This window comes from Sminthopsis crassicaudata, chromosome 2 (genome assembly GCF_048593235.1).
Source record: "Sminthopsis crassicaudata isolate SCR6 chromosome 2, ASM4859323v1, whole genome shotgun sequence".
Lineage (NCBI taxonomy): Eukaryota > Metazoa > Chordata > Mammalia > Dasyuromorphia > Dasyuridae > Sminthopsis > Sminthopsis crassicaudata.
Window position 1 is genome coordinate 202,711,960 of NC_133618.1, and position 27,908 is coordinate 202,739,867.

The following is a 27,908-nucleotide window of genomic DNA, read 5'->3' on the forward strand; positions in this document are numbered from 1 at the left end:
CATTGATAACAAGACAATTCCAAATGACTCATAATGAAAAATAATATCCATTTCAGAGAGAGAAGTGGCAAACTCTGAATATAAGTTGAAGTATATTCTTTTTGATTTTTAAATTTTTTTGGTTTTATTTTTAACATGGCTAATGTAGAAATATATATTTTATATGACTCTCCATATATAATGGGTTTCATATCACTTGCCTTCCCATTGATTGGGAAGGGGCTAGAGAGAGGGAGACAATTTGAAATTCAGTAAAAAAATATATATTTAAATGCCCACCACATAAATTTATATTTAATAGAACACTATTAAAATTTATTGCAAAGGGGACAAGTATGATTAGACCTTAATTCAGAAAGAATGAATGCATTTTTTCTTTTAATACTAATCTACAGGACACACCTTTATATCTCAATTTAAATTTGTCTAAGTGTTTTGCCAAGCTTACAAATCAAGCACTATCACTAGCAGTTCATGGGAAAGAGGACTATCACATAAGAATAATAATTACACTATTAGGAATAGGAAAGCCACTCTTTTACCCCTTTCTACAAATCATCAGATATATAATCCATTAAATTCTTTTTTATTTTATTTCTTTTCCGTCCATTTATTAATTTTTTTTAAATTATTTATACAGAGGAGAGTTAGATAATGCATTCCCAAAATTTCCACATGATATGTCAAGTAATAAGTTAGGAGAGAAATTTAATAAAATGCCTAAATTTTTAAAAATGACAGAAATACTACTAGAAAAAAGATTTTTCCATGTTATTTCTCTTTTCATAAGATAACTTGTTGGAGGTAGAGCCAAGACAGTGGAGAGTAGACAGGTCTTTCACTTCTTCCTTGCTTCCTTTAGATCAACATTAGAACAAGCCTCTTAATGGGTTTTAGTGTGACAAAACACACAAATAGTTGGAATGTAACAAATTTCCAGCAGAAGATATTTGGAAGAACTTCAGGAAAAGTTTGTCTCAATTGAACAGGGGTAGGAGAGGGATGGGGCAATCCAGCCCAGGCACAGTATAGAGATCAAGAGCACAGAGGCCTCTGTAAACTGGGGAATCTACTGAGATGCTCTTACCCAAAAGACAGCAGCATTAGTTACCTTGTCTTGATTCAGATGAAAGTGGATCAGCAGACTAGCTGTGAGACCTCCATCATAATTACATAAGGCAAATGGTGAGCCTCTGGACCACAATACTACAAGAGGGACTTGGCAACATTACAAGAGGGAAGGAAGCTGACAGCCTCAGGTCCAAGGCAGAGTGAAGCTCCTGCTGCCTATAGAGGAAACTTGGGACAATCTTACCTTTCCCCTAAGAGGAGACTTCAACCTTTTAAAATGAGCAAAAAAATTAAAAAATCTCTGACTATAAAAAGCTTTATGGAGACGGAGAAGAACAGACCTCAGACCTTGAAGACACTAAAGGCAAAATGTTACCAGATGAAGCTCTAAAGGGTGATATGTGTTGATCTCCAACTCAAAAGGCTGTCTTGGGAGAATTCAAAAAGGATAATAAAAGAGAGAAGAAAAATGGAGAAAAGAAATGAGTTTTGCAGGAGAGTTTGAAAAGGGAAACACAGAAATTATATGAAGAAAACTCCTTAAAATAGATTTGGCAAAATAAAGAATCCAACTCCTTAAAAATAGACTTGGAAAAATGGAAAAAGAAAACAACTTGAAAAAAGTAACAAAATGGAAAAAGAGAACAACTCACTAAAAAATGGAATAGGTGAAATGAAAAAAAAATTCCCATGAACAAAATAACTTAATTAAAAGTTCAATCGGACAAATGCAAAAAAAAATAAAAATAAAAAAGCTAACTGAAGGGAAAAAAATCACTAAAAATTATAATTGAACAAATAGAAGTAAATGACACAATAAGACATCAAAAATCAATCAAACAAAACCAAAAAATTGAAAAAAAGAAGAGAATGTAAAATACCTCATTGGAAAAGCATCTGACCTGGTAAATAGATCCATGAGATACAATTTAAAAATTATTAGAACTACCTGAAATCCATGATGAAAAAAGAGCCTAGATAATCTTTCAGAAACCAATAAGGAAAAATTCCCTGATGTTCTAGAATTGGAGAGTAAAATAGCCATTGAAAGAATCTACCAATCACCTTCTAAAAGAGACACCAAAATGAAAACTCAATGTAATATTATAGTTAATTTCAAAATTATTTAATCAAGGAGAAAATATTGGAAGCAGCTAGATAGAAACAATTAAAATATGAAGAAGTCACAATCAGGATTACCCAGAATCTAGCAGCTTCCACTTTCAAAGAACAAAAGGCTTAAATTAACATATTCCAGAGGCAAAGGAGCTTGGATTGCAGTCAAAAATCAACTATCTAGAAAAATTAAGCATTATTTTTTTTTAGGGGAAAAGATGGACATTCAATGAAATAGGGAAGTTTTATTTATTCACTTGTTTTTTTTTTTATGAAAAGACCAGAGCTGAACAGAAAATTTGTTTTTTCAAATACAGAACTAAAGAGAAACATAAAAACATAAAAAGGAAGACTCCCCCCCTTGTTTTTTAAAGGTTAAAAAGTAGCCATACCTAATTAGGGGAGATATGTTTAATTCTTAAGAACTGTGTCTTTGTTAAGAGTATACTTAGAGGGTATAGATGTAATTTGACTTAATTGTGATGCTATTAAAAAAAAAAAACAAAAAAAAAAAAAACTAAGCTTGGAAAAGGGATTTTCTAGAAAAAAAGAGGAAAGGGAAGGGAAAATGCAATGAATTATATCAAGTGAAGAGCCAAAAAATCCATTAAAATTGAGGGAAAGAAAGGATTGGGATAAGCATTGTGTGAAGCTTTCTGGCATCGGATTTGGCTAAAAGAGAGAATATCAGACATATTTAGTTTGATATAGAAACTTGTCTTACCCTATAGGGATGTAAGAGGGGAAATAGGAAAATAAAGAGGGAGGTTAATTGAAGGCAGAAAACAAGTAGAAAGGGAAAGGGATAAGAGAAGAAGAGGGGCTGTAAAAGAGAAAGGCAGTCTGAGGTAGGTAGTAGGTAGTAGGCAAAATACTGGAGAGGAGGGAAATGGGGGAAAGGAAAAAAGAAAACTATAAGTTGGGGATAATAAGATGGAAGGAAATACTGACTTAGTAATTTTAACTGTAAATATGAATGGGATAAATTCTCCCATAAAACGGAAGGGAATAGCAGACTGGATTAAAAGCCAGAATCCTACAATATGTTGTTTACAAGAAACACATGTATGCAGACATAATTAGTTCTTTCTCTGGATATGGATTCTATTTTTCACTATAGGTCCTTCATTGTAGTCAATGTATTTAAAGTATCATAGGGAAAGCCATGATGTGCAATGGATAACTGTAGTAACTATGAAGTTCAAGAAATGAGGACCATATGAAGCAAAAACCGAAAATCTCAGAGCTAGAAAGTGCCTCAGAGGCTCTCTATTCCAACCCATACTCTGAACAAAAATCTACCATCCAACATTCCTGAGAAGTGCTTATCTAGCTTTCCTTTGAATTTCCAGTATTCGTACTTCACTACTTTATGAAGCAGTCTATTTCATTTTTGGACAGCAGTAATTGTTAGGAAGTCTTTCTTTATATGGAGAAGCAATCTCTTAATAGGTTGGTAATATTTCTTTCAACATACTATTCTGCTTTCCATAAGACTCAAATGAATCTGTAATCTTATTAATTCAAATGTAATATTCAGAAAAATATGTAATAACTGTTCATATTTACATATTATATACATTTAATGCCCATGTCACCTTTCAACATTTTAGAAGCCCTTTATTCTCTCAAATATATTAGAAAAAAACAAAGAACAGGATTAATTGTCAAAGGAGGGGAAAGGATCTACATGTGCAAAACTGTTCTTAGCAGTTCTTTTTGTGGTATCAAAGAATTGAAAAATGTCCATTGATTGGTGAATGGGTGAACAAATTGTGGGACATGAAGATAATGGAATTTTACTGTTCTATGAAAAATGATGAACAAGATGATTTGAGAAAGGCATGAAAATATTTACATGAACTGATGTTGAATGAAACAAACAGAACAACGAATACATTATGCACAATAACAGTAAAAATATGCAATTATCAATCATGAAAAACTTGTTTCTTCTCAGTGTTTCAGTGATTCAAAGCAACCGCAACAGATTTGGGGACATAAAATGGCATTTACATCTAGAAACAGAACTATGGAGACTGAATGTAAGTCAACATATATGATTCTTTTTCCTGTTTTGTTTTTTTTTTCTCTCCCCATGGCTTTCCTTTTTGCTCTGATTTTTCTCTCTCAATATGATTTATAAAGCTTTGTGTATAAAAATAAATAGAATTAAAACAGCATTAACTGTCACCTATCATTGCTCTTCTTCAGCACATGATCAGCTCATCTTCTCTTCCTGGCTAAAATATCTCCAATCACAGCCTTTAATCTTATTTATTCAAAGTTCATTAATTAGAGGGCTCATCATGCTCACACCCAATGTGCTGTCCATTGCTCTATGTTAATTGTTAATTCTTCAAAGATTTGTGTTCCATATCTCTTTGATATACAACAAGTAACTTTTCTAATGGAAGGATTTGTTCATGTCATTTAATATAACATCACTAAAACTATAGAAGAAATTCAAAGCCCCATTTACCTATTTATACAAATACTGAGAATCCCAGGGCATCTTTACAAAAATAAGATTAAAATTCTCAATTTGACCTTTAAGAAAGCATGTGAGAGAGCCTTCCCCACCCATACCCCTAGGAGACTTTCTGTTTGCTGTTATGAGAGTCCAGTTGCATGCCCTTGGCAAGTCAGGATAGATCAGTGATTAACTCCTCCTTTTGTCCAAATGTTCATGCTATCTCTGTGCCATCTCTTCCTTGCACCTAAGACTGTCTGCACCATCTGGTTCCTTTGGAAGCACAATCTGAAGCTCACACTCTGCTATTGATCCAGGCAAGTAACTTGTCCTGACATCAGTAGGCTTTGTGTGCACAGATGGAGGGCAGGCTTCTGGCCTTTGTCTGAATGAGGCTAGGGACCCCCCTCCAGGGCTTTGGAGTCTTACTCTGTTACACTATAGGGGCTGCCTTCCCAGGTTCTGATTCATCAGCTTTGCCCTCGCAGGCCCTTCCTAGGTTGCTGTAGCTTTGCTTGAGAGCTAATGTTTTTATAATGTGCTTTCTTTGCAACAGATTGGGACCAGAAAGCAGACTGTTAAATGCCCTCTGTTTCTCAGCAAACAAGGTTCTTTTAAAATCATCACTCTCATCAAATCAGATCTGGCATTTCTGCTTGACAGGGCCAATTGCAACAGCCGTCATCTTGAGTTGTGCCATCAAGATGGACCCTCCACTCACTTTTTGTGTCATCTGTTGGTGTCAGAAGTTCAGTGTCAGCAAGCTTGATGAAGATGCTGTTGATTAATGTTCACTACCTTCAAGTATTTTGTCTTTGTGTAGGAGAAGCATTGGAGCATTGCTGGTCATAATGAGTGGGAATCCTTACTTATATTTAGGAATTGTCTGAACTAAGATGAGTTCACATGGAGTTATAGAATTTTAAATCTTGTGAGTACCTTAGCAATCAACTTTTCTTGTCTTCCTCTTCCTCTCCTATTCTCACAATTAATCTGATTGAGAAACAGCTAAGGCTTATGAAGAGTTGATTTTTTTTCCCCCAAGATCATACAGCAAGTAAGTAGCAGAACAAGAATTCAGAATAAAAGACCCCCCAAGGGAAGCAGCTTTGGAATTGTAGTTCCTGTATTGAATTACTGCTTTTGACATATTTCATGTATCTTCTTTTTTCTGCTTATATTTTAGCTTATTTTAATTTTTACTTGGTAAATACTATATGAGAAATTTCATTTGCATTTGAGTAGCACATGACTGACATTTAAATGCTTCTTTATTTTACAAAGAAAATATCTAATCAATATCTAATATAACTTAGGTCTTTATAAAGTCATGTAATGTTATTTCTACCCCCTTCCACCAAAAAAAGATACAGCTAGCTTCCTATGTGAAGGGTCTATATATAGCAAAGAAACATTTTAGGTGATGAAAGTAAAATGGGGAGTATACATGTAGTCCACATTATGACTGGTCTAATTAAGATGCTTTAGAGACTGGTCAAGGAGGAAATTATTGAATGTCAGTGACTCAGTAGCAAATGACTATTTGTCAATTTTAATATATACATACCTTATAATATGACTTAACAACAATATAGTTACATTCTCATTACTTAAACCTTGAGATAATTCCAATGTTGCCTCAATGATGAAATATTTAATTACCCACTTTCATAATTTGCTGGCCAAGAAGATTAAATCCTTAGATGACAATGTAAATATGGATGACACCTGAAAGATTTTCATGAGAATGTTATGCAACTTATAGAACATTTCTTCAGAAATATTCTGTGGTAAGAGGAACTGTACAATCCTAGAAATTCCTCCATCAAGTCATTCCCATGATGAAACTTTTTTACACATTTAAATACAGGTTGTGTTGTCCTTTAGTACTCTGGTATAGTCATGTGCCAGCAAGAGAAGAATACTAGTTGTTGTGTTGTCATTAGTTTCAGAATATTTTAGAGGCCCATTATGATTGTGATCTAGCAAATTTTGATTGTATCAGATCTGATGTTGTCATCCACAATATAATTAACTTTAATATCATTTCCTCCAGTCCAGTTTCCTGAATCCCTTGGTTCTTTCAATTTATTCCTTGTTGAATTTATGCATAAAGCACCACCATCTGAACAATTTCTATTTGCCTTTAAATGCAAGAAAAATGGAAGCCAGTGTATTCTTGACAAACTATAGCAAAAATCTCTTTTAGTATCACTGTGTGAATTGATATGATTATCTACCAATAAAATAAGGACACAGAAAGATGATGAATAGAGAGTGCTGTCTGTTGCTAATGGAGCTTTATATCACTCAGATGATTTCAGTTGTGCTTACAGAAGCCTAAATGTCTGCTCTCAGCAAGCTCAAATTATGCATGATCTTCAGTGTAGGAATATGAGCTCCTAAGTGAATGGTAAAGCATTCTTTTAATTTCCTTTGATCTTTATAAATGCTTTCATTTGCTTCTACAGATTTTCTGAATTGAGTGAGCTGAAGTTTAATTTCTTCACAGACAAATTTGTTTGAATTTTTTTTAGTTTTGGTGAAGTTTTATTACGCATTCTTGATATTTTTTTTGGATGGTGATTGACTATTTTAGCTCATTAGTTCATTTATACTCTAAGATATGTTTGGATTCAAAATGTTGTGGAGCCAACAAATTTATGACCTAATCTATTGGTGAGTTACTCAATTCCTGCATCATATTATCCATTACTACATCTTGTTTTGTTTTGTTTTGTTTTTTTTTAATATTTTCAGTTACACATCTCTTTCTCCAAAAACTACTGAGAAATGACAAATAATTGTGCTCCAAATTTAAAAGTTTCAGAGGCAAATGAATAGTTTAGAACTATTACACCTTCATCCCAACTTGGCTCTTTAAGTCTTGCATATCTTTATGTCATCTCAGTATAATTTTTGTCCAGGCATTTATCAGTTGGTACATATCAACATCTCCAGATTCCAAAGCTTCTAGTTCAAGCTCATTTTTATGTTCAACACCTTTGCTTCTTTCCTTCAATTATAATGTTTTCTTTGCTTCTTTGTGAGATGATTTCCCTCATTTTACCTCTGCTTTCCCCTTTTCTCAGTACAATCCCCTTTTGACTTCTTGTTTCTTTTTTATATTATAATAGTAAAATCAAGTCATACCTGAACTCTCTAAGTATATCCATAACAGAGATATAGTTCTCAAAAGTTCTTTCCTTTTTACCTTTTTATGTTTCTCTTGAGTTATATATTATGGGTAAATTTTTTTTGTTCAGCTCTGGTCTTTTCCTCAGAAATAAATTAAATCCCTGAAAGAAAATGCTCAGTTTAGTGGGGTAGTTTGTTTTTGGCTTCATTTCAAGTTCTTTTGCCTTTCAGAATATTCCAGGCCCTTTAATACATTAAAGTAGAACGTGGGAGGTCCTGAGTAATCCTTATTGTGGCTCCTTGGTATTTGAATTGTTTCTTTCTGGCTGCTTGTATTATTTTTTCCTTGGTTCATTAGTTCTGAAATTGAGGCACAATTATGCCTTGGAGTTTTTATTTAGGGGTCTTTTTCAGGAGGGTGATTAGTGAATTCTTTCAATGGCTATTTTACCTTCTGATTCCAGGACATCAGGGCAGTTTACTTTGATGATTTCCTGAATGATAATGCTGAGGTTCTTTTTTCATCATGGTTTTCAGGAAGTCCAATAATCCTTAGAATTTCATACAAAATATTTGTAAGGAGTTAGATGCTTTTTCCATCCATTTCACTAAATCTATTTTGTATGAAGTTTTCTTCAGATAATGTCTGTGCTTTCTTTTCTAAACCCTCTTGAAAACTTCTCATTTCTTTTCCCCATTTTTCTTCTAGATTTCTTTTGAGATCCTTTTTCATTTCTTCTAAGAGAGCTTTCTGAGATGAGGACCAATTTATATCACCCTTTGGGACTTCACCTGGAAATGATATGCTTTTAGTTACCTCAGAGTTTGAAAGCTATTCTTCTTTTTCACCATAAAAAACTATCTATGGTCCTATAGTCAGTTTTTTTTTTTTTGTTTGTTTGTTTTGTTTTGTTTTGTTTTTTGGCTTAATTTTTTTTTAAAAGTTGAGGTCTGCTTTTAGGCCAGGGGAGAGATTTTCCAAGCTTCCCCTACAAGCTGCAGTCACTGTGCTGGGTCAGGGCTGACTGATTTCTGGTACTGGGTGGGTGTGGCCAGGTTCTGTGAAATTCTGGCATTTTGGGGATCACTATTTGCCTTTTTTGTTTGTGTTGGGTTTCTTATAACTAGTCTGCTGATCTACTGGCTTACAACCAGGGTAGAGTAGCCAACGCTGCTGTAGATTCCTCCCGGGGTGTGTGAAGCCCCTACCATACAACACTGCCTGCACTGGTGTCTGTGTTCAGCCTGCTTATGATTGACCCACCTCCCTCCATGCCCGATTGAAATAGACCTTTTCTGGAGATGTTAGAAATCTTCCTCTGCTTGTAATTTGTTACACTTCTGATATTTATGGATTCTGTTACTCCAAAATTAGTTCAGAGGCTGAATTTGCTGTTAGTGTGAGGGTTGTGGGAAGAGCTCAGAAAAAAGACATGTGTCCTATTTACCATCTTAGCTCTGCCCCTCAGGCTCATTTTTAAAAATAAAAGCTTTAAGAGATTTTTCCTTTATAAACTGGCTCAAAAATTCTTTTAAATCACTTTCTGTCAATCAAGATAAACTGTGGAGAAGTATCAACATTCATTCACGTTACTTGAGTTCTCTTAAACAGGAAATTTCAGAGACACCATAAGCTTAAAGCACTAGCTTCCTACATTGAATGTATATACAAATTCTTTTTCTTAGACACTGAAGTTTTCATGTTTTACTTTCATCTTATGTGATACTAGAATAGCAGTCATCTACATTGTCCTGTTTTCTTCACTATCTGACCAGGGAGTAGGCACCTGTAATCTTAATCAAATCATTGAATCACCCTTTGCCTTAGTGTCTTCATCTCTAAAATGAAAGGGGTAGACTAGTTGGCTTCTAAGAGACTTCTAGCTTTTCATCTATGATCCTCGTATCATAATTGATTCAAGAATGCCTCATAGAAGAGAACGTTGCTGTTCATATCAATCAGTCAATCAGCATTTTTAAAGTACTTACTATATGAAAAGGGCCATGTTAAATACTGCAGATAAAAAAAAAATTAAGCAAAAAGGGAAAAGGTCAGCATCTGACCTTGAAAAACTTAACATTTTAATGGAAGTTTGAATGTCCCCCCAATATAATGAAAGATATGGTATGGAATGCCTACCTACATGACTTATAAAACATTGTAATGTTCCTGGTGGTTTTCTTAAGATCTCTGGGCAGTCTTCGTTTCAATTTAGTAATCACCACAAGAATAGCCAAGTGTTACAGTTCTGTGGATTATTTAGACTTAAGAAACTGATGGAGAAAATTCAGATCAAACTTAAAAGTGTGTCATGCATGCATATCTTTTTTTAATTTTTTTCCAAGAGAGGCAGTTGTTTGTTGATCATTAACAATATTCTCCTGCCACTAATACCACTTACCTCCTACAATTTTCCTCCAAAAATGTCTCACTTCAGATGTTTTTTACTCTTTCAACTATACCATCTGGAATGCCTATTCCATAATTAATAAACTTCCTTTCACATTAAACACCTTTCTTTTTAACTCTTTCTATCTTCTAGCTCGCATTTAGATATATGGTGCCCATTAACAACCTTAGTTTCATATTTTTCTTGGATACTTATAATCATCTTTTACCTGATATCCTAGCCTCAAGTCTCTATCCACTCCAATCTATCTTGCATTCAACTACCATAGAGATTTTTCTAAAATATTAGTCTAATTCTGTCTTATACCTGATTAATGAGCTCCAGTTTTTGTCTACTGCTCGCCAGTATCTATTTTTGGTTGGCATTTTTAAGCTGTTTGTAATCATATCTTTCTCGTTTTCCAGTTTTCCTCTATATTACTTTAACCCCCCTTCCCTATAATGCAGGGATACTGGCCTTTATACTTTACTTCAAACAATACACCAGAGCTTGAACATCTGGGCCTTAGGGCAAACTGTTGTTCTTCACTATCATCTCCACCTTTTGCTTTTGCTATCTTCCTTCAAAACCTGACTCAAATTATTTTTCTTTTTTTTTCCTTTTTTTAATTAATGTTTATAATTATAACATTTTCTTTAGCAGTACATATGCATAGGTAATTTTTTTTTATAACATTATCCCTTGTACTCCCTTCTGTTCTGAGTTTTTCTCCTCCTTCCTTCCACCCACTCCCCTGGATGGCAGGCATTCCCATACATATTAAATATCTTATAGTATATCTTAAGTACAATATATATGTGCAGAACCGCATTTTGTTGTTGTTGTTGTTGCAAAGGAAGGATTGTATTCACAAGGTAAAAATAATCTGGGAAGAGAAACAAAACAAAACAAAACAAAAAAAGCTCACAGTTTATACTCATTTCCCAGTGTTCCTTTGCTGGATGTAGGTGATTCTGTCCATCATTGATCAATTGGAATTCTATTAGCTCTTCTCTATGTTGAAGATATCCACTTCCACCAGAACACATCCTCATACAGTATCATTGTTGAAGTGTATAAGGATCCCCTAGTTCTGCTCATTTCACTCAGCATCAGTTATGTAAGTCTCTCCAAGCCTCTCTGTATTCCTCCTGTTGGTCATTTCTTATAGAACAATAATATTCCATAACATTCATATACCATAATTTACCCAACCATTCTCCAATTCATGGACATCCATTCATTTTCCAGCTTCTAGTCACTATGAAAAGGACTGCCACAAATATTTTGGCACATACAGGTTCTTTTCCCTTCTTTAGTATTTCCTTGGGAAAACTACCCAGTAGTAGCATGGCTGGGTCAAAGGGTATGCACATTTTGATAACTTTTTGGGCATAATTCCAGATTGCTCTCCAGAATGGTTGGATTCTTTCACAACTCCACCAACAATGCATCAGTGTCCCAACAATGAGATGATTGATCTCACTTCCAATGATCTTGTGATGAAGAGAGCTATCTATACTCAAAGATAGAACTATGGGAACTGAATGTGGATCACAACATAATATTCTCACTCTTTTTGTTGTTGTTCACTTGCATTTTGTTTTCTTGCTCATTTTCTTTCCTTCTTAATTGGATTTTTTATGCAAGAGAATTATATAACGAAGTTTGCATTTAATATATATTTTAATATGTATAGCATAACATATATTGAATTGCTTGCCATCTAGGGGAGGGGTTCGAGAAAGGAGGGGAAAATCTGAAACATAAAGCTAAGCAATGATCAATGTTGAAAAATTATCCATGCATATGTTTTGAAAATAAAAAGCTTTAAAAATAAAAAAAATAAGGGAAATAATTTTTCAAAAATTATATAAGTTCCTTTATGATTGAAACTTTTTTGCACTCTTAGTCAAGCTATTAAACTATTCTGAGTTTTAGTTTCCTAATAAGAAAAATTAATTTCTTAACCCATAAAGTCACTTGTATATATAAATTTTTGATCCTATGATCACAACTAAAATAATTATATCTATTATATTGGATGTCTGCAAATGAGTATCGAGTATTTATAAATAAGAATCTTTTGTCTTAAGTTTTCACATTATTTCATTAAATTGTGTTAAATGGGGACTCAGTCTTAGTTTCTAATAGAGAAAACAAAGTGATAGTGGATATAAAAACACTCCAAAATAAAAGCAACTCATATAAAGTGATCTTGAAAAGAAGACAAAAGGGTAGAAAGGGGATAAAGTTTAGAGAGAATGTTTGGGCATAACTCTAGGTTTAAGCAGAAAGTCTAGTAGCAAGACTATAAAGCAAGAGATGGGAATTCAATGAGCAAATAATCTATAAAAAGAAATTGATAAATTAATAAAATTTTGAAATAAAAGCAAATAAGTAGAAATTTTTTAAAAATTCCAAAATAGTTCAGAAAAAAAGCTTTATTTTGTAAAATATGCTTAAAAGACTAAAAATAGAAAATTGTACAGAAATTAGGGTACTTTAAAGAAATCAATAAATCAAACAAAATAGGGATTTTAAAACACATGATGGAAACTATCTCTAAAATAAGAGACATTCTAGAAAGGGAATAGCAGGTTTGGAATTTGAAATTAGAAATATGGAAAAAAATAAAATGAATAGATTCTAAAGACAACATCATTCAAAGAATGTATGAATTCTTTGCAAGTCAAGGAAATGACCTTGAATTAATTTAGTTGTCTGAAATTTATGGATTGCTGTTCTTTGAGAAAAAAATGATCAATTTTAAAGCATAAATAGCATGATATAAAAATAATACAATAATGATAAAATTGCCTGGACATATTAACAAAAGAAGGCAAAGTTCAAGATAGTAGAATATACAATTTGAAACAATTGAAAGAAAGCTTAAATTTGGGTCAGTTAGAAATAATTAAATTTTATAATTTCATTATATAATAGAAATATTTTAGACAATTGAGAGAAAGACCTTCAATTGTAGTCAAGTTTTAATAAGTTCAAATTATACATCATATATCAGTACTCAATATAAAATAAATAGAATGCTGATGAGTCACTTTTTATTTTAGTAGGGCTGTCTTCTCATTTAGTTAAGATTATATATATATATATATATATATATATATATATATATATATATATATATATGTATATATATATGTATATATACATATATATGTACATCTAGTCATATATTTGTTTACATTTATCTCCTAGTTTATCTAGTAATCAGTGATTTTTCTCACTGATTTAGCACTTGTATAACCAGCATACATTCTCACTATAATTGCATTTAAAACCTCTGTGATTTAGTAGATACTTACAGAGCTTGTGTTTCTCTGTCACAGTCTATTAGAAATCAGAACACCTCTATTCAATGGTCATATCCCTGAAAAGCATTTTATATATGCAAATATATGAAAATTTTCAGATATTTAGTACATGGTGTTTTCAGTTTCATATATAAATAATGTACTTACTTATATACATATTATTTATGGCCAATAAACCATATGCTCCTTGAGGGCAGGGATTTTTTTTTTTAATTTCTGTAGCCTTAGCACCTATCATAGCATTTTTCTTCATGGAAAGCACAGAAATGTATATAAATAATCTAGTGCTTCCTTTTTTTTTCTGGTTTTGGAAACAGTTCTGCCCTAGAGGTAGCAAAAATGGATTGCTATTCATTTTCTTCTTTGACAGTTCTGAATATTTAGGAAAATTACTTGTGAAAACACCTGTACCCTGTGTCCCAGTTCCTATTTTTAAACCCATTTGCAGCAGTGGGACAAGATTGGATAGTTTTGGAGAATAAGAAAATAAGATGAGTGAGTAAATATATGGGGTTAGGAAGGGAGATGGTAGACTCATGGCTCATCTTACTCTGTGATTGATAGCTCTGGTTTTATTGGTACAGGGGGAGCTGTCAGAGTGGCCAGTGTTAAAAAACAGCTGTTTATTGTGCACTCCTTAAAAAGCATCTTCTATTGCCCTTCAGGCAAACCAGGTGGCTGAGGGTTTTCAGTGGCAGCTTCTGCCCCTGATTCTGCCCTGGCCAGTCTTGCTATGCCTCCCAAGAGGCATATCCCATTAGTTTCAAAAAAATTCTCTCCCCTAAACAAATAAACAAATAAGACAACCAAAAAACCTCTGGAAAATGATTCCTTAACTATTCAAAATAAGAATACAGACTCCCACAATGAAGCATATGTACACAGACATGTGGGGTGGGGGTGCATGGCCACACACACACACACACACACACACACACACACACACACACACGAAAACAAAACAAACTGTTAGGGAAGAAAAGCTCAGATATAATTGTGCAGGTGCAGACGTTGGGAAGCTGCCAGGTCATACTGGTGCCATAGTTTTGCATTAACATTTGTTAGACTTGAAAAAGTTTTGCAGACTATCGCACTTCTACTTTCTCTCCATCTGTATAGTTGTCTGTCTGTCTGTCTCTCTGTTTCTATCTGTCTCTCTCTTTTTTTGTCTTTATATTTCTCTGTCTCTCACTCTCTGCTTCTTTCTGTCTCCCTGTGCCCCTTTCCCCCTCAACATCAAACCTCTCATCACACAAATATCCTAATGTTTGCTACTTGATAGAGAATTTCAAAAAGGAAAGAATAATATATTGGCTATTTCCTCAGCTGAGAGATTCCCTAGATAGAATGTGATGACTTCCACTCTTTTCCAGTATCAAAAGCTAAAAGGAACCTCAAATAGCAATGTTTTTTAAGAATCTTATTTCTCAGAGGAAGAAGCTATAGTCCAAAGAGAGAGTCACTAGCTCAAGGTAACAGACACCAGGGAGGCATCCTTGGATTCAAACACAGGTCTTTAATTCCATATTTAGTGTTCTTGACATGTTGCCTTATATCACGGTCGATAAAATAATTTACTGCACTGAATGTTGAATGAATTTTGTTCAGTTGATGAAATAAAATTTTAATAATTGTGAATCTTTCTGGTTAATAGTTTATTTCTTTTATCTTTTAATGAATCTGTGATTTCACCATCATTGGCATCAGCACCTATAAAGTTCCAATGCTACCCCCATCTCTATTGGGTTCTCTTCTTGTGGATTTCTACCTTATTTAAAATAAAACATCTCTGAATGCTCTATTTAATATTCTGGAAACTTTCCTTAAGGTCTTTGTTTATTAAGAATTGAAATAATGCCTTCCCTTCCTATCTCCATGGTTGTTGTGATAATCCAATGAAATAATACACTTTCACCTATTGAAGCTATTAATAGATCTATATATTAAAGATATCAAAAGGAGAGGGGGGATAGTCTTATCTACAAAAATATTTTCATTAGATCTTTTATTATGGAATTGTCCAGAAAGGGGATTTACATCAAGGAGTAATGACTGAATATGTTTCATGAATGCAATGGAATGCTATTACACTGTAACAAATGATGCAAAGGGTGATTTCAGAAAGAAAAACCTAGAAAAAATTATGTGAATTGTTGTAAAGTCAAGTGAGCAGAAAAGTTAAAAAAAACAACAAATAAAAAATCTTCAACGCCTCCCCCCCAAAAAAAAACTCTATAAAAACCCCCCCCAAAACAAAAAAAACTCTATAAAAGTCAACTTTGAATATTTTAAGAACTCTGGGCAACATAATGAACAATCATTACTACAGGGATCTATGATACAACATGCTAACCACCTTCTGATTGAAGGATAAAGGTTTGGTAGTACAGAATGAAATATATATTTTAGCTATTGTAATAAGTGTATTTATTTTGTTATAATTATGTTTATTAACTAACATGACATTTTTTCTCTTTTTTATTTTTATTTGAGTGAGGTATTAAAGGGGGAGAAGAGAACTATCTAATTAACTATCTATCTATATATATGTATACAAAAAATAAAAAGGAGCTAAGAGAGTATACTTGAAATCTATTAATGAATGAACAGAATTTAAAAGTTATAAATTGAGAAGAAAACAGTGATGAGATAGCTTTGGATTTAACATACATTCATTTATGGAATATTATTGCTCTGTAAGAAATGACCAGCAGGATGAATACAGAGAGGCTTAGAGAGACTTACATGAACTGATGCTGAGTGAAATGAGATCATTATACACTTCAACAACAATACTGTATATAAGGTTGTATTCTAATGTAACTGGATATCTTCAACAAAGAGAAGATCTAATTCAGTTTCAATTGATCAATGATGTACAGAATCATCTACACCCAGAGAAGAAACAGTGGGGAATGAGTCTAAACTGTTTCCATTTTTGTTTTTTCTTCCCAGATTATTTTTACTTTCTGAATCCAATTCTTCCTGTGTAACAAGAAATATAATTCTGCACACATATATTGTGTCTAAGATATACTATAACATATTTAACATGTATGGGACTGCCTGCCATCTAGGGGAGGGAGTGAAGGGAAGGAGGGGAAAATTCAGAAAAGAAGGGAGTGCAAGGGATAATGTTGTAAAAATTACCCATGCATATGTACTGTCAACAAAAGTTATAATTATAAAATTTAAAAAATTAATAAAAATAATTTAACATACATTCATTATATGCATTATATGCATAAATTGAAATTCCCAGTTTTATTTGTAATTCTCTTTTACTTTTACTCTTCTGCTTTGTATATTAAAATGCCACCTTTCTAGTTTTTTTGTATTCAAAAAATGTTAGGATGTTCTAGGCATACATATAAAACTACCATTGACTTGATTGCACCAAAAATTTTGATGATATTAATGATTAAGAATAAGAAAGCACAATGCATTAAAGGGAGAGTCTAAGAGAATAAATAATAAAGGGGAGCAAGGTCCATTTTGACTTTCTCTCCAGGACCTTCCCCAGGTATTTGGTGGGATAGGAGCTAGAATAATAGATCTGAAATTAGGAAAACCTGAGTTTAAAATAGTCAATGACTATAGAAATCTAGTGCTTGACAAACCCGAAGACCCCAAATTTTGGGATAAGAATTCACTATTTGGCAAAAACTGCTGGGAAAATATGAAACTAGGTATTGACCCACACCTACTATTTGTATAACAAGACAAGGTCAAAATGGCTTGATGAGCTAGACATAAAGAATGATACTATAAACAAATTAGAAGAACATAAGATATTTTACCTCTCAGATCTGTGGAGGAGGAAGGAATTTGTGACCAAAGAACAACTAGAGATCATTATTGATCACAAAATAGTTAACTTTGATTATGTTAAAAAGTTTTTAAACAAACTAATGCAGACAAGATTAGAAGGGAAACAATAAACTGGGAAAACATTTTTACATTCAAAGATTCTGATAAAGGCCTCATTTCCAAAATTGATAGAAAATTGACTCAAATTTATAATAGTTCAAGCCATTCTCCAATTGATAAATGGTCAAGGGATATGAACAGACAATTTTCAGATGAAAAAATTTCAACTATTTGGAGTCATATGAAAAGGTGCTCCAAATCACTATTGAGCAGAGAAATACAAATTAAGACAACTCTGAGATACCACTACACACCTGTCAAATTAGTTAAGATGACAGGAAAAGATAATGACAAATATTGGAAGGGATGTGGAAAACTGGGACACTAATGTCTTGTTGGTAGAACTGTGAATGGAGCCAGCCATTCTGGAGAGCAATTTGGAACTATACTCAGATATTAAACTGTGCATACCCTTTGACCTAGCAGTGTTTCTATCATGCTTATATCCCAAAGAAATCTTAAAGGAGGGAAAGGAACACACATGTGCAAAAATGTTTGTGGCAGTCCTTTTTTTCTAATGGCTAGAAAGTGGAAGCTGAGTGCATGCCCATCAGTTGGAGAATGAATAAGTTATGGTATATGACTGTTATGGAATAATATTGTTCTGTAAGAAACGACCAACAGGATGGTTTCAGAGAGGCAAGGAGAGACTTACATAAATTGTGTTAAGTGAAATGAGTGGAACCAGGAAATCCATATGAGGATCAATTCTGATGGAAATGGCTCTCTTCAACAATGAGATGATTCAAACCAGTGCCACTTGTTCAGTGATGAAAAGAGCCATATACACCCAGAGAGAGAACCATAGGAGCTAAGTGTGGACCACAACATAGCAGTCTCACTCTGTTGTTGTTTGCTTGCATTTTGTTTCCTTTCTTAGTATTTTTCCTTCTTGATCCAGTTTTCTTTATGCAGCAAGATAACTGTAAAAATATGTATACATATATTGGATTTAACATATATTTAACATATTTAACATGTATTGGTCTATTTGCCCTATAGGAGAGGACATGGGGGGGGGGAGAGGATAATTTGGAACAGAAGGCTTTGCAAGGCTCAATATTGAAAAATTATCTACGTATATGTTTTGTAAATAAAAAGCTTTAATAGAAACAAAAAGAAAACCTGAGTTCAAATTTGTTCTTAGATATTTACTAGCTGTGTGATTCTGACTATGTTACCTAACCTTTGCTTTGTTTGCTTCAATTTACTCTTCTCTAAAATGGAAAAAGCAATAGTACAGTCCTCAATGTGTAGTAGATGCAATGTAAATGTTTATTCCCCTTTCATTTCTTTACTAAACCCCACAAATGTAATTGTTTTTGAAGATATAGGTAATGTTTTGATGGAAGTCCAAAGTTATAATATTATTATGGGGGAACCACATCTCAAGAAGGCTAGGAGATAGCATCAATTTGATAGAAAGTAATCCCAGCCAAAGGGAATTTATTTAATATGGGATAGCAAAATTAAATGGCTCAATAAGAAAGGGTGGTCAGTATTGTCATACAATACAAATGGGTAGGTTTGCATTGACAGATATTGGGGACAAGAGAACAGGGAGTGGGTTTTGGGGATGGTTACCTCCTTTATGCCAATTTTTTGATTAATATAGATATGAGATTGGGAAAGAAGGAGGTCCCATATATAGTAATTACTGCCATGTTGTCATGGTTCAGGAATATCATTAATATCTTCAAGGAGTACATAAAAATTTGAACTTAAGTACACAGCATGTTGGGGCAGAGCCAAGATGGCAAAGAGGGCACACACATCTTCCTAAACTTTCCTTTTCCCTCAATCTATTTTAATGAAATTCAGCCTCGAAATTAGTGCTTGATTGTCAGAACCCACGAACATTAGGAGTAAAATACATTACCAACCAAAGATAATCTCAAAATTCTCCAGAAAAGGTCTGTTTTTGCTCCCAGGTGGGGATGGCTTGGCCAGGTGCAACATCAGGCAACTTGGCAGTGAGAGCACGGAAAAGAGCTCACACTAAGCAGATCTGAGGGCGGGTGGGGTATGGTTTCTGCTAGTGGAAAATCTGCAAGGAGAATTCTACCACAGTGTAGGCAACTCTGCCCTGGCAGCAAGCCAGTAGATCAGCAGAGAAGCTATAAACAAAGAGGGTAAAGACTATAACACAGAAAATGCTATACTCTCTAGGGACCAGGCCACACACACCTAGTGCCTGGAGTGACTCAGTGTGATTGTAGTCTTTGTTCCCAGTGCAGCCACAGTGCAGTCCTAGTAGCTGTCTTTCCACTGATGTTGATTTCAGCACAACTGCTAATCCCAGCATAGCCAGTGGGTGCTGTCTCATTGCCCCTTCACTGCCACTTCCTGTTGTCTATAGAAGCAGCTTGGAAATACCCCACTGCCCCTGCTAAGCATATTGTAAGGTTGTGTTTTTTTTTTTTTTTTTTTTTTTTGTTGTTGTTTTGTTTTGTTTTGTTTTGTTTTGTTTTTCCTTCAAAATGAGCAAAAAACCAAAGCAGGCTCTAACTATTGATAGCTTCTATATGGAAAGAGATCAGACTTCAAACTCTGAAGAGACTAAAACCAGTTTGTATCTAGATCCAAAGATGGGTATGATCTGTTCCCCATCACACAAGGCTCTCATATAATTTTATTAATTATCTTAAAAAAGAGCTAGAAAAAAAAGAGCTAGAAGAAAATTGTGGAAAGGAAAGCTTTGCAAGAGGGTCAGGATGAGTCAAATTGCTCATTTAAATATAGAGTGGATAAAAAAAAAATCAACTCCTTGAAAAACAGAATTGCTGAATTGGAAAAGATAAACAACTCCCAGTAAAATAGAATTTGCAAATTGGAAAAGATAAACAATAACAAAGAAAACAGATTTTGTGAATTGGAAAAAGAAAATAATTCTTAAAAAAAATTGGTGAAATGGAAAAAGAAAATTCCATAAAACAAAACAACTCATTTAAAAACTCAATTGGACAAATACAAAAAGAAATAAAGAAGTAAATGAAGAAAACAATTTATTAAAAATCAGACTTGAACAAATGGAAATAAATGACTTGAGGAGACACCAAGAATCAGTCAGGCAAAACAAAACAAAGAAAAAAATAGGAAAAAAAATAAATATCTACTTGGGAAAACAATAGACCTGGAAAATAGATCCAGGAGAAAAAATCTGAGGATTATTGGACTCCCTGAAAATCATTATTAAAAAAAGAGTCTAGACACTATTTTTCAAGAAATGATCAAAGAGAACTGCCCAAATCTTATAGAAACAGAAAGGCAAAATAGACTGAAAGAATTCATTGATCACCTACAGAAAGAGATCCCAAAATCAAAACTCCAATAAATATTGTGACTAAATTCCAGAACTATCAGACCAAGGAAAAAATACTTCAAGCAGCCAGAAAAACAACAACAACAACAACAACAACAACAACAACAACAAAACAATTTAAATACCAAGGAGTCAGAATAAGGATAACTCAGGATCTAGGAATATCCAGGATTAAAGGATATCAAGGATTGAAGGGCCTGGAATCTGATATTCCAAAAGGCAACAAAACTTGTTATGCAGGCAAGAATAACTTACCTAGCCAAAGTGAACATTTTCTTCCAGGGAAGAAGATGGACATTCAATGAAAAGGTGAATTCAATTTAAAAGAAAAAAAAAAAAAAAAAACCTCCAAATTTCAGACTCAAGAGAAGCATAAAAAGGTAAAAAGAACTCTTGAAAACTGTATTTCTGTAATTGGTATACATAAAGAGTACATGTATATTTTGATTTTACTGTTATAATATAAAAAGGTAATAGAGGTGGAAAGGAGATTGTACCAGGAAAAGGGAAAAGTGGAGGTAAAAAGAGGGAAACTACATCTCACAAAGAGGCAAAGGAAACCTATTATATCTGAGGGAAAAAAGAAGGGGGATGAACATTGTGTGTAACTTAATCTCATCAGATTTGGCTCAAAGAGGAAATATTAGACATAGTTGATTTCCAAAAAACTTCTCCCACCTAATTGAAAAATGGGATGGGAAAAACAAAAAGGGAAGGATTAGGGTAAATATAAGGGAATACAAAAGTAGTAAGGAAAAGGTTTAAAAAAAGAGGAGGAACATCAAGGGGAATGGAGATATTCTGCGTGAGGCAAGTGGTGCTCATATGTCTAATACTGGGGACAGGGGTAAAGAGGAAAGGAAAAAGAAAAGCATAATTTGGGGACAATAAGATGGCAGGAAATACAGAATTGTAGTTTTAATCATAAATGTGAAAAGGATAAACTCCCCCATAAAGCAGAGGTGGATAGCTGACTGGATTAAAAGCCAGAATCCTACAATATGTTGTTTACAGGAAACACACTTGAAGCAGGGTGATACATACAGAGTAAAGGTAAAAGGCTGGAGCAGTATCTGTGTGCTTCAGGTGAAGTAAAAAAAGCAGGCATAGACATCTTTATCTCAGATCAAGCAAGAGCAAAAATTGATCTAATTAAAAGAGATAAGGAAGGAAACTATATCTTGCTAAAGGGTAGCATAGATAACAAAGCTATATCAATACTAAACATATATGCACCAAGTAGTATAGCATCTAAATTCCTAAAGGAGAAGTTATGAGAGCTGCAAGAAGAAATAGATAGCAAAACTATGATAATGGGAGATCTCAACTTTGCACTCTCAGAACTAGATAAATCAAACTACAAAATAAGTAAGAAATAACTTAAATAGCTAAATAGAACACTAGAAAAGTTAGATATGATAAATCTTTGAAGAAAACTGAATGGAGACAGAAAGGAGTACACTTTCTTCTCAACAGTTCATGGAACCTATACAAAAATTGACCATATGTTTAGACATGACCTCAAATTCAAATGCAGAAAGGCAGAAATAGTAAATGTATCCTTCTCAGATCATGATGCAATAAAAATTACATTCAATAAAAAGCCAGGGGAAAAGAGATCAAAAAGAAATTGGAAACTAAATAATCTCATCCTAAAGAATGATTGGATGAAACAGCAAATCATAGAAACATTTAATGATTTCACCCAAGAGAATGACAATAATGAGACATCATACCAAAAATTGAGGGATGCAGTCAAGGTGATAATAAGGGAAATTTTTCTATCTCTAGAGACTTACTTGTATAAAATAGAGAAAGAGAAAATCAAAGATCTAGGCTTAAAACTATTAGCATAATTGACTATATCAATAACTAAATTAACAAAAACCATATGATCATCTCAATAAATGCAGAAACAACATTTGATAAAATCCAACACCCATTCCTATAAAAACATTAGAGAGTATAGGAATGGGATGGGAAAAACAAAAAGGGAAGGATTAGGGTAAATATAAGGGAATACAGAAGTAGTAAGGAAGAGGTTTGGTATTGGCTAAGAAATAGACTAGTTGATCAGTGGAATAATTTAGCTCCACAGGACAAAATGGACTTTTCCTTATAATAGTCAGTAGCATCTATTTAAAACCATAGGTAAGCATCTTACGTAATGGTGATAAATAGGAACTATTCCCAATAAAATCAGGAGTGCAACAAGGGTGCCAACTTTCACCATTACTATTCAATATTTTATTAGAAATGCTAGTTTCAGCAATAAAAGATGAAAAATAAATTAAAGGAATTAGAGTAGGTAATGAGGAACCCAAATTATAACTCTTTGCAGATGATATGATGGAATACTTAAAGAATCCCAGAAATTCTACTAAAAAGCTATTAGAAATAATCCACAACTTTAGCACAGTTGCAGAATAAAAAATAAATTCACATAAATCCTCAGCATTTTTATACATCACCTACAAAATCCAACATCAAGAGATACAAAGAGAAATTCCATTTAAAATAACTGTTGATAGCATAACATATTTGGGAATCTTTCTGTCAAGGGAAAGTCAGGAACATATGAGCAAAACTACAAAATACCTTCCACACAAATAATGTCAGAATTAAACAATTGGAAAAATTATTAAGTGCTCCTGGATAGGTTGAGTGAATATAATAAAGATGACAATACTACCTCTTAGTGCTATACCTATCAAACTCCCAAGAAACTATCTTATTGACCTAGAAAAAATAACAAAATTCATATAGAAGAACAAAAGGTCAAGAATTCAAGGGAACTAAGAAAAAAAATCGAATGAAGGCAGCCTAGCTGTACCTGATCTGAAACTATATTATAAAGCAATGGTCACCAAAACCATTTGGTATTGGCTAAGAAATAGACTAGTTGATCAGTAGAATAATTACCTCCACAGGACAAAATAGTTAATAACTATAGCAATCTATTATTTGACAAACCCAGCTTTGGGGATAAGAAATCATTATTTGACAAAAATTGTTGAGAAAATTGGAAATTAGTATAGCAGAAACTGGGCATTGACCCATACTTACCATAGTACACCAAGATAAGATCAAAATGAGTTCATGATCTAGGCATAAATAATTAAATTATAAATAAATAAGAATATAGGATAGTTTACCTCTCAGACCTGTGGAAGAGGAAGAAATTTGTGACCAAAGAAGAACTGAAGCTGGTTGTGGTCCCTTTAAGAAAGTAGTAGTCCTTTCAGATTGGTTTATTCCTTTCTGATTGAGATTACTTCCAGCCCCTCCTAGCTGATGCGTTATCAATTCAAGAAGCTAGGACTTTGATTCACAAATCCTGGTCAAAAATACCCCTTTGAATTCCAATAGCAGATCTGGGCTTGTCCCAGCCCCCATTGGATCTGAGCCAATTTGGGACTCCATGTACTGGCCCCTTTAGTTAAATCTCTCATTATAAAGGAGCCAAGCTGGAGTCCTCTCTTTGCAGAGATTCCAAACATGCCAGCCTTATGTCTGGCATGCCAAGGATCTCTGCCCACTGGAATACTGTTTCCAGTGCCCTCTTCTCTTTACCTAACACCTTTTACTAAGTAGACTTTAACCTTACTTCTAATCCCCATAATAAACATTTTTATCAATCTAGGGTTTTGGGTCTGTAAATTCCTTTACAGGGGACTCTTGTGCCACTACTACATCTAACTATCTTTGTGCCAAATCTTGAGGAGTTGCAGGGGAGCTCCATTTGACTCCCTATACCCTGAACCTTTCACTACACCTCAATTTCATTTGGGTACCCCAAATCTTAACCTCATCAGAACTAGAGGTCATTATTGATCACAAAATAGAAAATTTTGATTATATTAAGTTAAAAAGCTTTTGTACAAATAAAACTAATGTGGACAGGATTGGAAGGGAAGCAATAAATTGGGAAAGCATTTTTACACCTAAAGATTCTGCTAAAGGCCTAATCTCGAAAATTCATACAGAATTGATTCTATTTTATAAGAAATCAAGCCATTCTCCAATTGATAAATGGTCAAAGGATACAAACAGGCAATTTTTGGATGAAGAAATTTAAACTATTTCTAGTCATATGAAAAGGTATTCCAAATCATTTTTTATCAGAGAAATGTAAATTGAGACAACTCTGAGACACACCTGTCAGATTGGCTACAATGATAGGAAAAGATAATCAGGAATGTTGGAGGGGATGTGGGAAAACTGGGACATTGATGCATTATTGGTGGAATTGTTAATACATCCAGCAATTCTGGAGAGCAATTTGGAACTATACTCAAAAAGTTATCAAACTGTGCATACCCTTTGATCCAGCAGTGTTACTGCTGGGCTTATATGCCAAAGAGATATTAAAGAAGAGAAAGGGAACTGTATGTGCAAAAATATTTGTGGCACCCCTTTTTTAGTGGCTAGAAATTAGAAATTGAAGTGATGCCCACCAATTGGAGAATGCCTGAATGTTATGGAATGTGAATGTTATGGAATAGTATCGTTCTGTAAGAAATGACCAGCAGGAGGACTACTGAGAGGCTTGGAGGAACATATATGAATTAATGCTAAGTGAAATGAGCAATGATCATTTCAGATCATTATACACTTCAACAACAATACTTCATAATGATCAATTCTGATAGATGTGGCTCTCTTCAATAATGAGAGGATCCAAATCAGTTCCAAATGATATATAATGAACAGAACCAGCTACATACAGAGAAAGAACACTGGGAAATGAGTATGGACCACAACATCACATTTCCATTCTTTCTGTTATTGTTTGCTTGCATTTTTGTTTTTTCTTCTCAGGTTATTTTTGCCTTCTTCCTAATCTGATTTTTCTTGTGCAACAAGATAAATATATAAATATGAATACAAAATGTATATTCACAATTTATAATACAAATACAAAATATGTATTTAACATATATATTACCATATTTAACATGTATGGTACTACCTGCCATCTAGGGAAGGAGGTTGAGGGAAGGAGAGCAAAAGTTGAAATGAGTTTTTGCAAGGGTCAGTGTTGTATATAAAAGATCAGTTTTGTATATAAAAAAGCTATTTAAAAAAAGAAAAAATATATACAGCATGCCACATTCTGTTCTTCCCACCCCCAAAAAAAATCCCAAAATAAATTAAAGAAGAAAGAATAAAAAACAATATGAATGTTTAATATCTTGAAATGATCTGATCTTTCAATTATTTAAATTTATTACTTTAATCTTTTTTTTCCCCCTCAAACTACTGGCTTATGTCCCAAGCCCCAGGCAGAGCATAGAATGGAACATATGCATCACATGTAGAATCAAGGTAGGTAGAAAGCTCACATACAAATCTGGAAATCTAGTCCAGTTTGCAGTGTGACCTTTGCATAGATTATGTGCCAGAAGCAATCCAAGGCTAAGTTTTTGCACATTGAGTGGGACATGACAGAGAGAAAACGCGATACTTAATACCAAATGGGATAGTTCTTAGAAATAAGGATAATTTCTCATCTCTTATTTGTAAATACAGAGGCAGTGTGGCATAATGGATAGGGCAGAGGACTTTGACTAGGTAAGATCTGGATCAAATCTTGCCTCAATTTCTTATTTTTCTATGCTCACTTTCCTTCTTTGTTAAATTAAAAAAAAATTGAACCTGAGGGAGTTTAGAGTCTTTCCAGGTCTACATCTATGAGCCTCTAATCCTCTGTGTCAGTGACTGCCAACTTTGACAACTATGGGAGGGAGGAGCTACTATAGCACATAATATGTGCCAGACATCATACTAAGCACTTTACAAATACCTGCTTCTTCCAAAAGCCCTATAAGGTAGCTTCTATTCTTATACCAATTTTATAATTGAGGAAACTGAGGCAAGCAAGTTAAGTTATTTGCCCAGGGTCATACCACTAGTATCTGAAGTCATATTTGTACTCAGATCCTTCCACTGCATTACTGTTCACTGATCCTGAACAGTAGATACCAATTATTGTCATTTATTTCTTCATGATTTAATTCCTAACTGGTGACTTTGCTCCACAATTACATGCAACATCACCAGTCATGTCCCCCAACATTCCAAATCCCATCTTATCCAGCAATCAAAATTGTCTTTAATTGAAGACCTGTGCTCTCTCTCTCTCTCTCTCTCTCTCTCTCTCTCTCTCTCTCTCTCTCTCTCTGTGTGTGTGTGTGTGTGTGTGTGTGTGTGTGTGTTGTGGATGAGGATGGAATTTATAATTAGATGGGAAGAAGGGAGGGAAGGGAGATTGAGTCACAGACACACAAACAAAGGAGAGAGAAAAACAGGAAGGAAAAGAGAGAAAAAAAGAAAAGACATATAATAAATAAATAGAGCCAGAAAAAGAAATAACTCAGTAGATTTTTAACCAGGTATCATATAGAATTAAAATTTAGTGCAAATTTTCAAATGTAGATAAATGCAATTGAAATAAGCAATTGTTCTAGACATGAAATATTAATGTTACAGATTCTAGACACTTGAAAATCTTTAATTTCCAGATAATGTAGCTTTTGATATTGCCAATCAGTGTTGCTATGCGTCCTCTTTTAAATACTAAAAGAAAATTGTTCTCACTTAAACATTGGTAACTTATAATTTGTAGCTATTTACTCAATCAAAACTTTCAAACTACAGTCACAACTCATAAAGCAAGGCATTCATAATTTCTGAATTCATTACTCAAGGTCATAAAGTATTAATTATTTAAGGCCAGTTCCTTCTGATGATGAATTTGCTGCTTTTCAACCAAAGCATTCTTAATCATGTTGTTGCCATTACACTATTAAAATAGTTTTGCTAAGCATTTTCAAATTTTAATAGTTAAAAACTTTTTAAAGTTCTCAATTCCTTTTTCCTTCTAGCCCTTCTGTAAGGGAGAATAAAAGTGATATTATATTAATTATACCTGTGAAGTCATTCAAAACGTGATTATATTGGACACATTGCAAAAAGCAAACAAAACAAAACAAAAATAAGAAAAACGCAGTGAAATAAGAATTATAAGAATTATAGTAGGAAGTTTTTCACAGATGGTCATTCTTTTTAATATTGCTATTATTGTCTATGTCCTGTTTCTGCTTTTTTCACTTTGCATCAATATATAT

At 33.6% G+C, this 27,908-nt stretch overlaps 1 pseudogene; it reads right to left on the reverse strand.

The window, feature by feature from the left end:
* Positions 1-6,642: 6,642 nt before the first annotated feature.
* On the reverse strand, positions 6,643-7,373 carry LOC141552707 (ferry endosomal RAB5 effector complex subunit 3 pseudogene; annotated as a pseudogene).
* Positions 7,374-27,908: the final 20,535 nt, after the last annotated feature.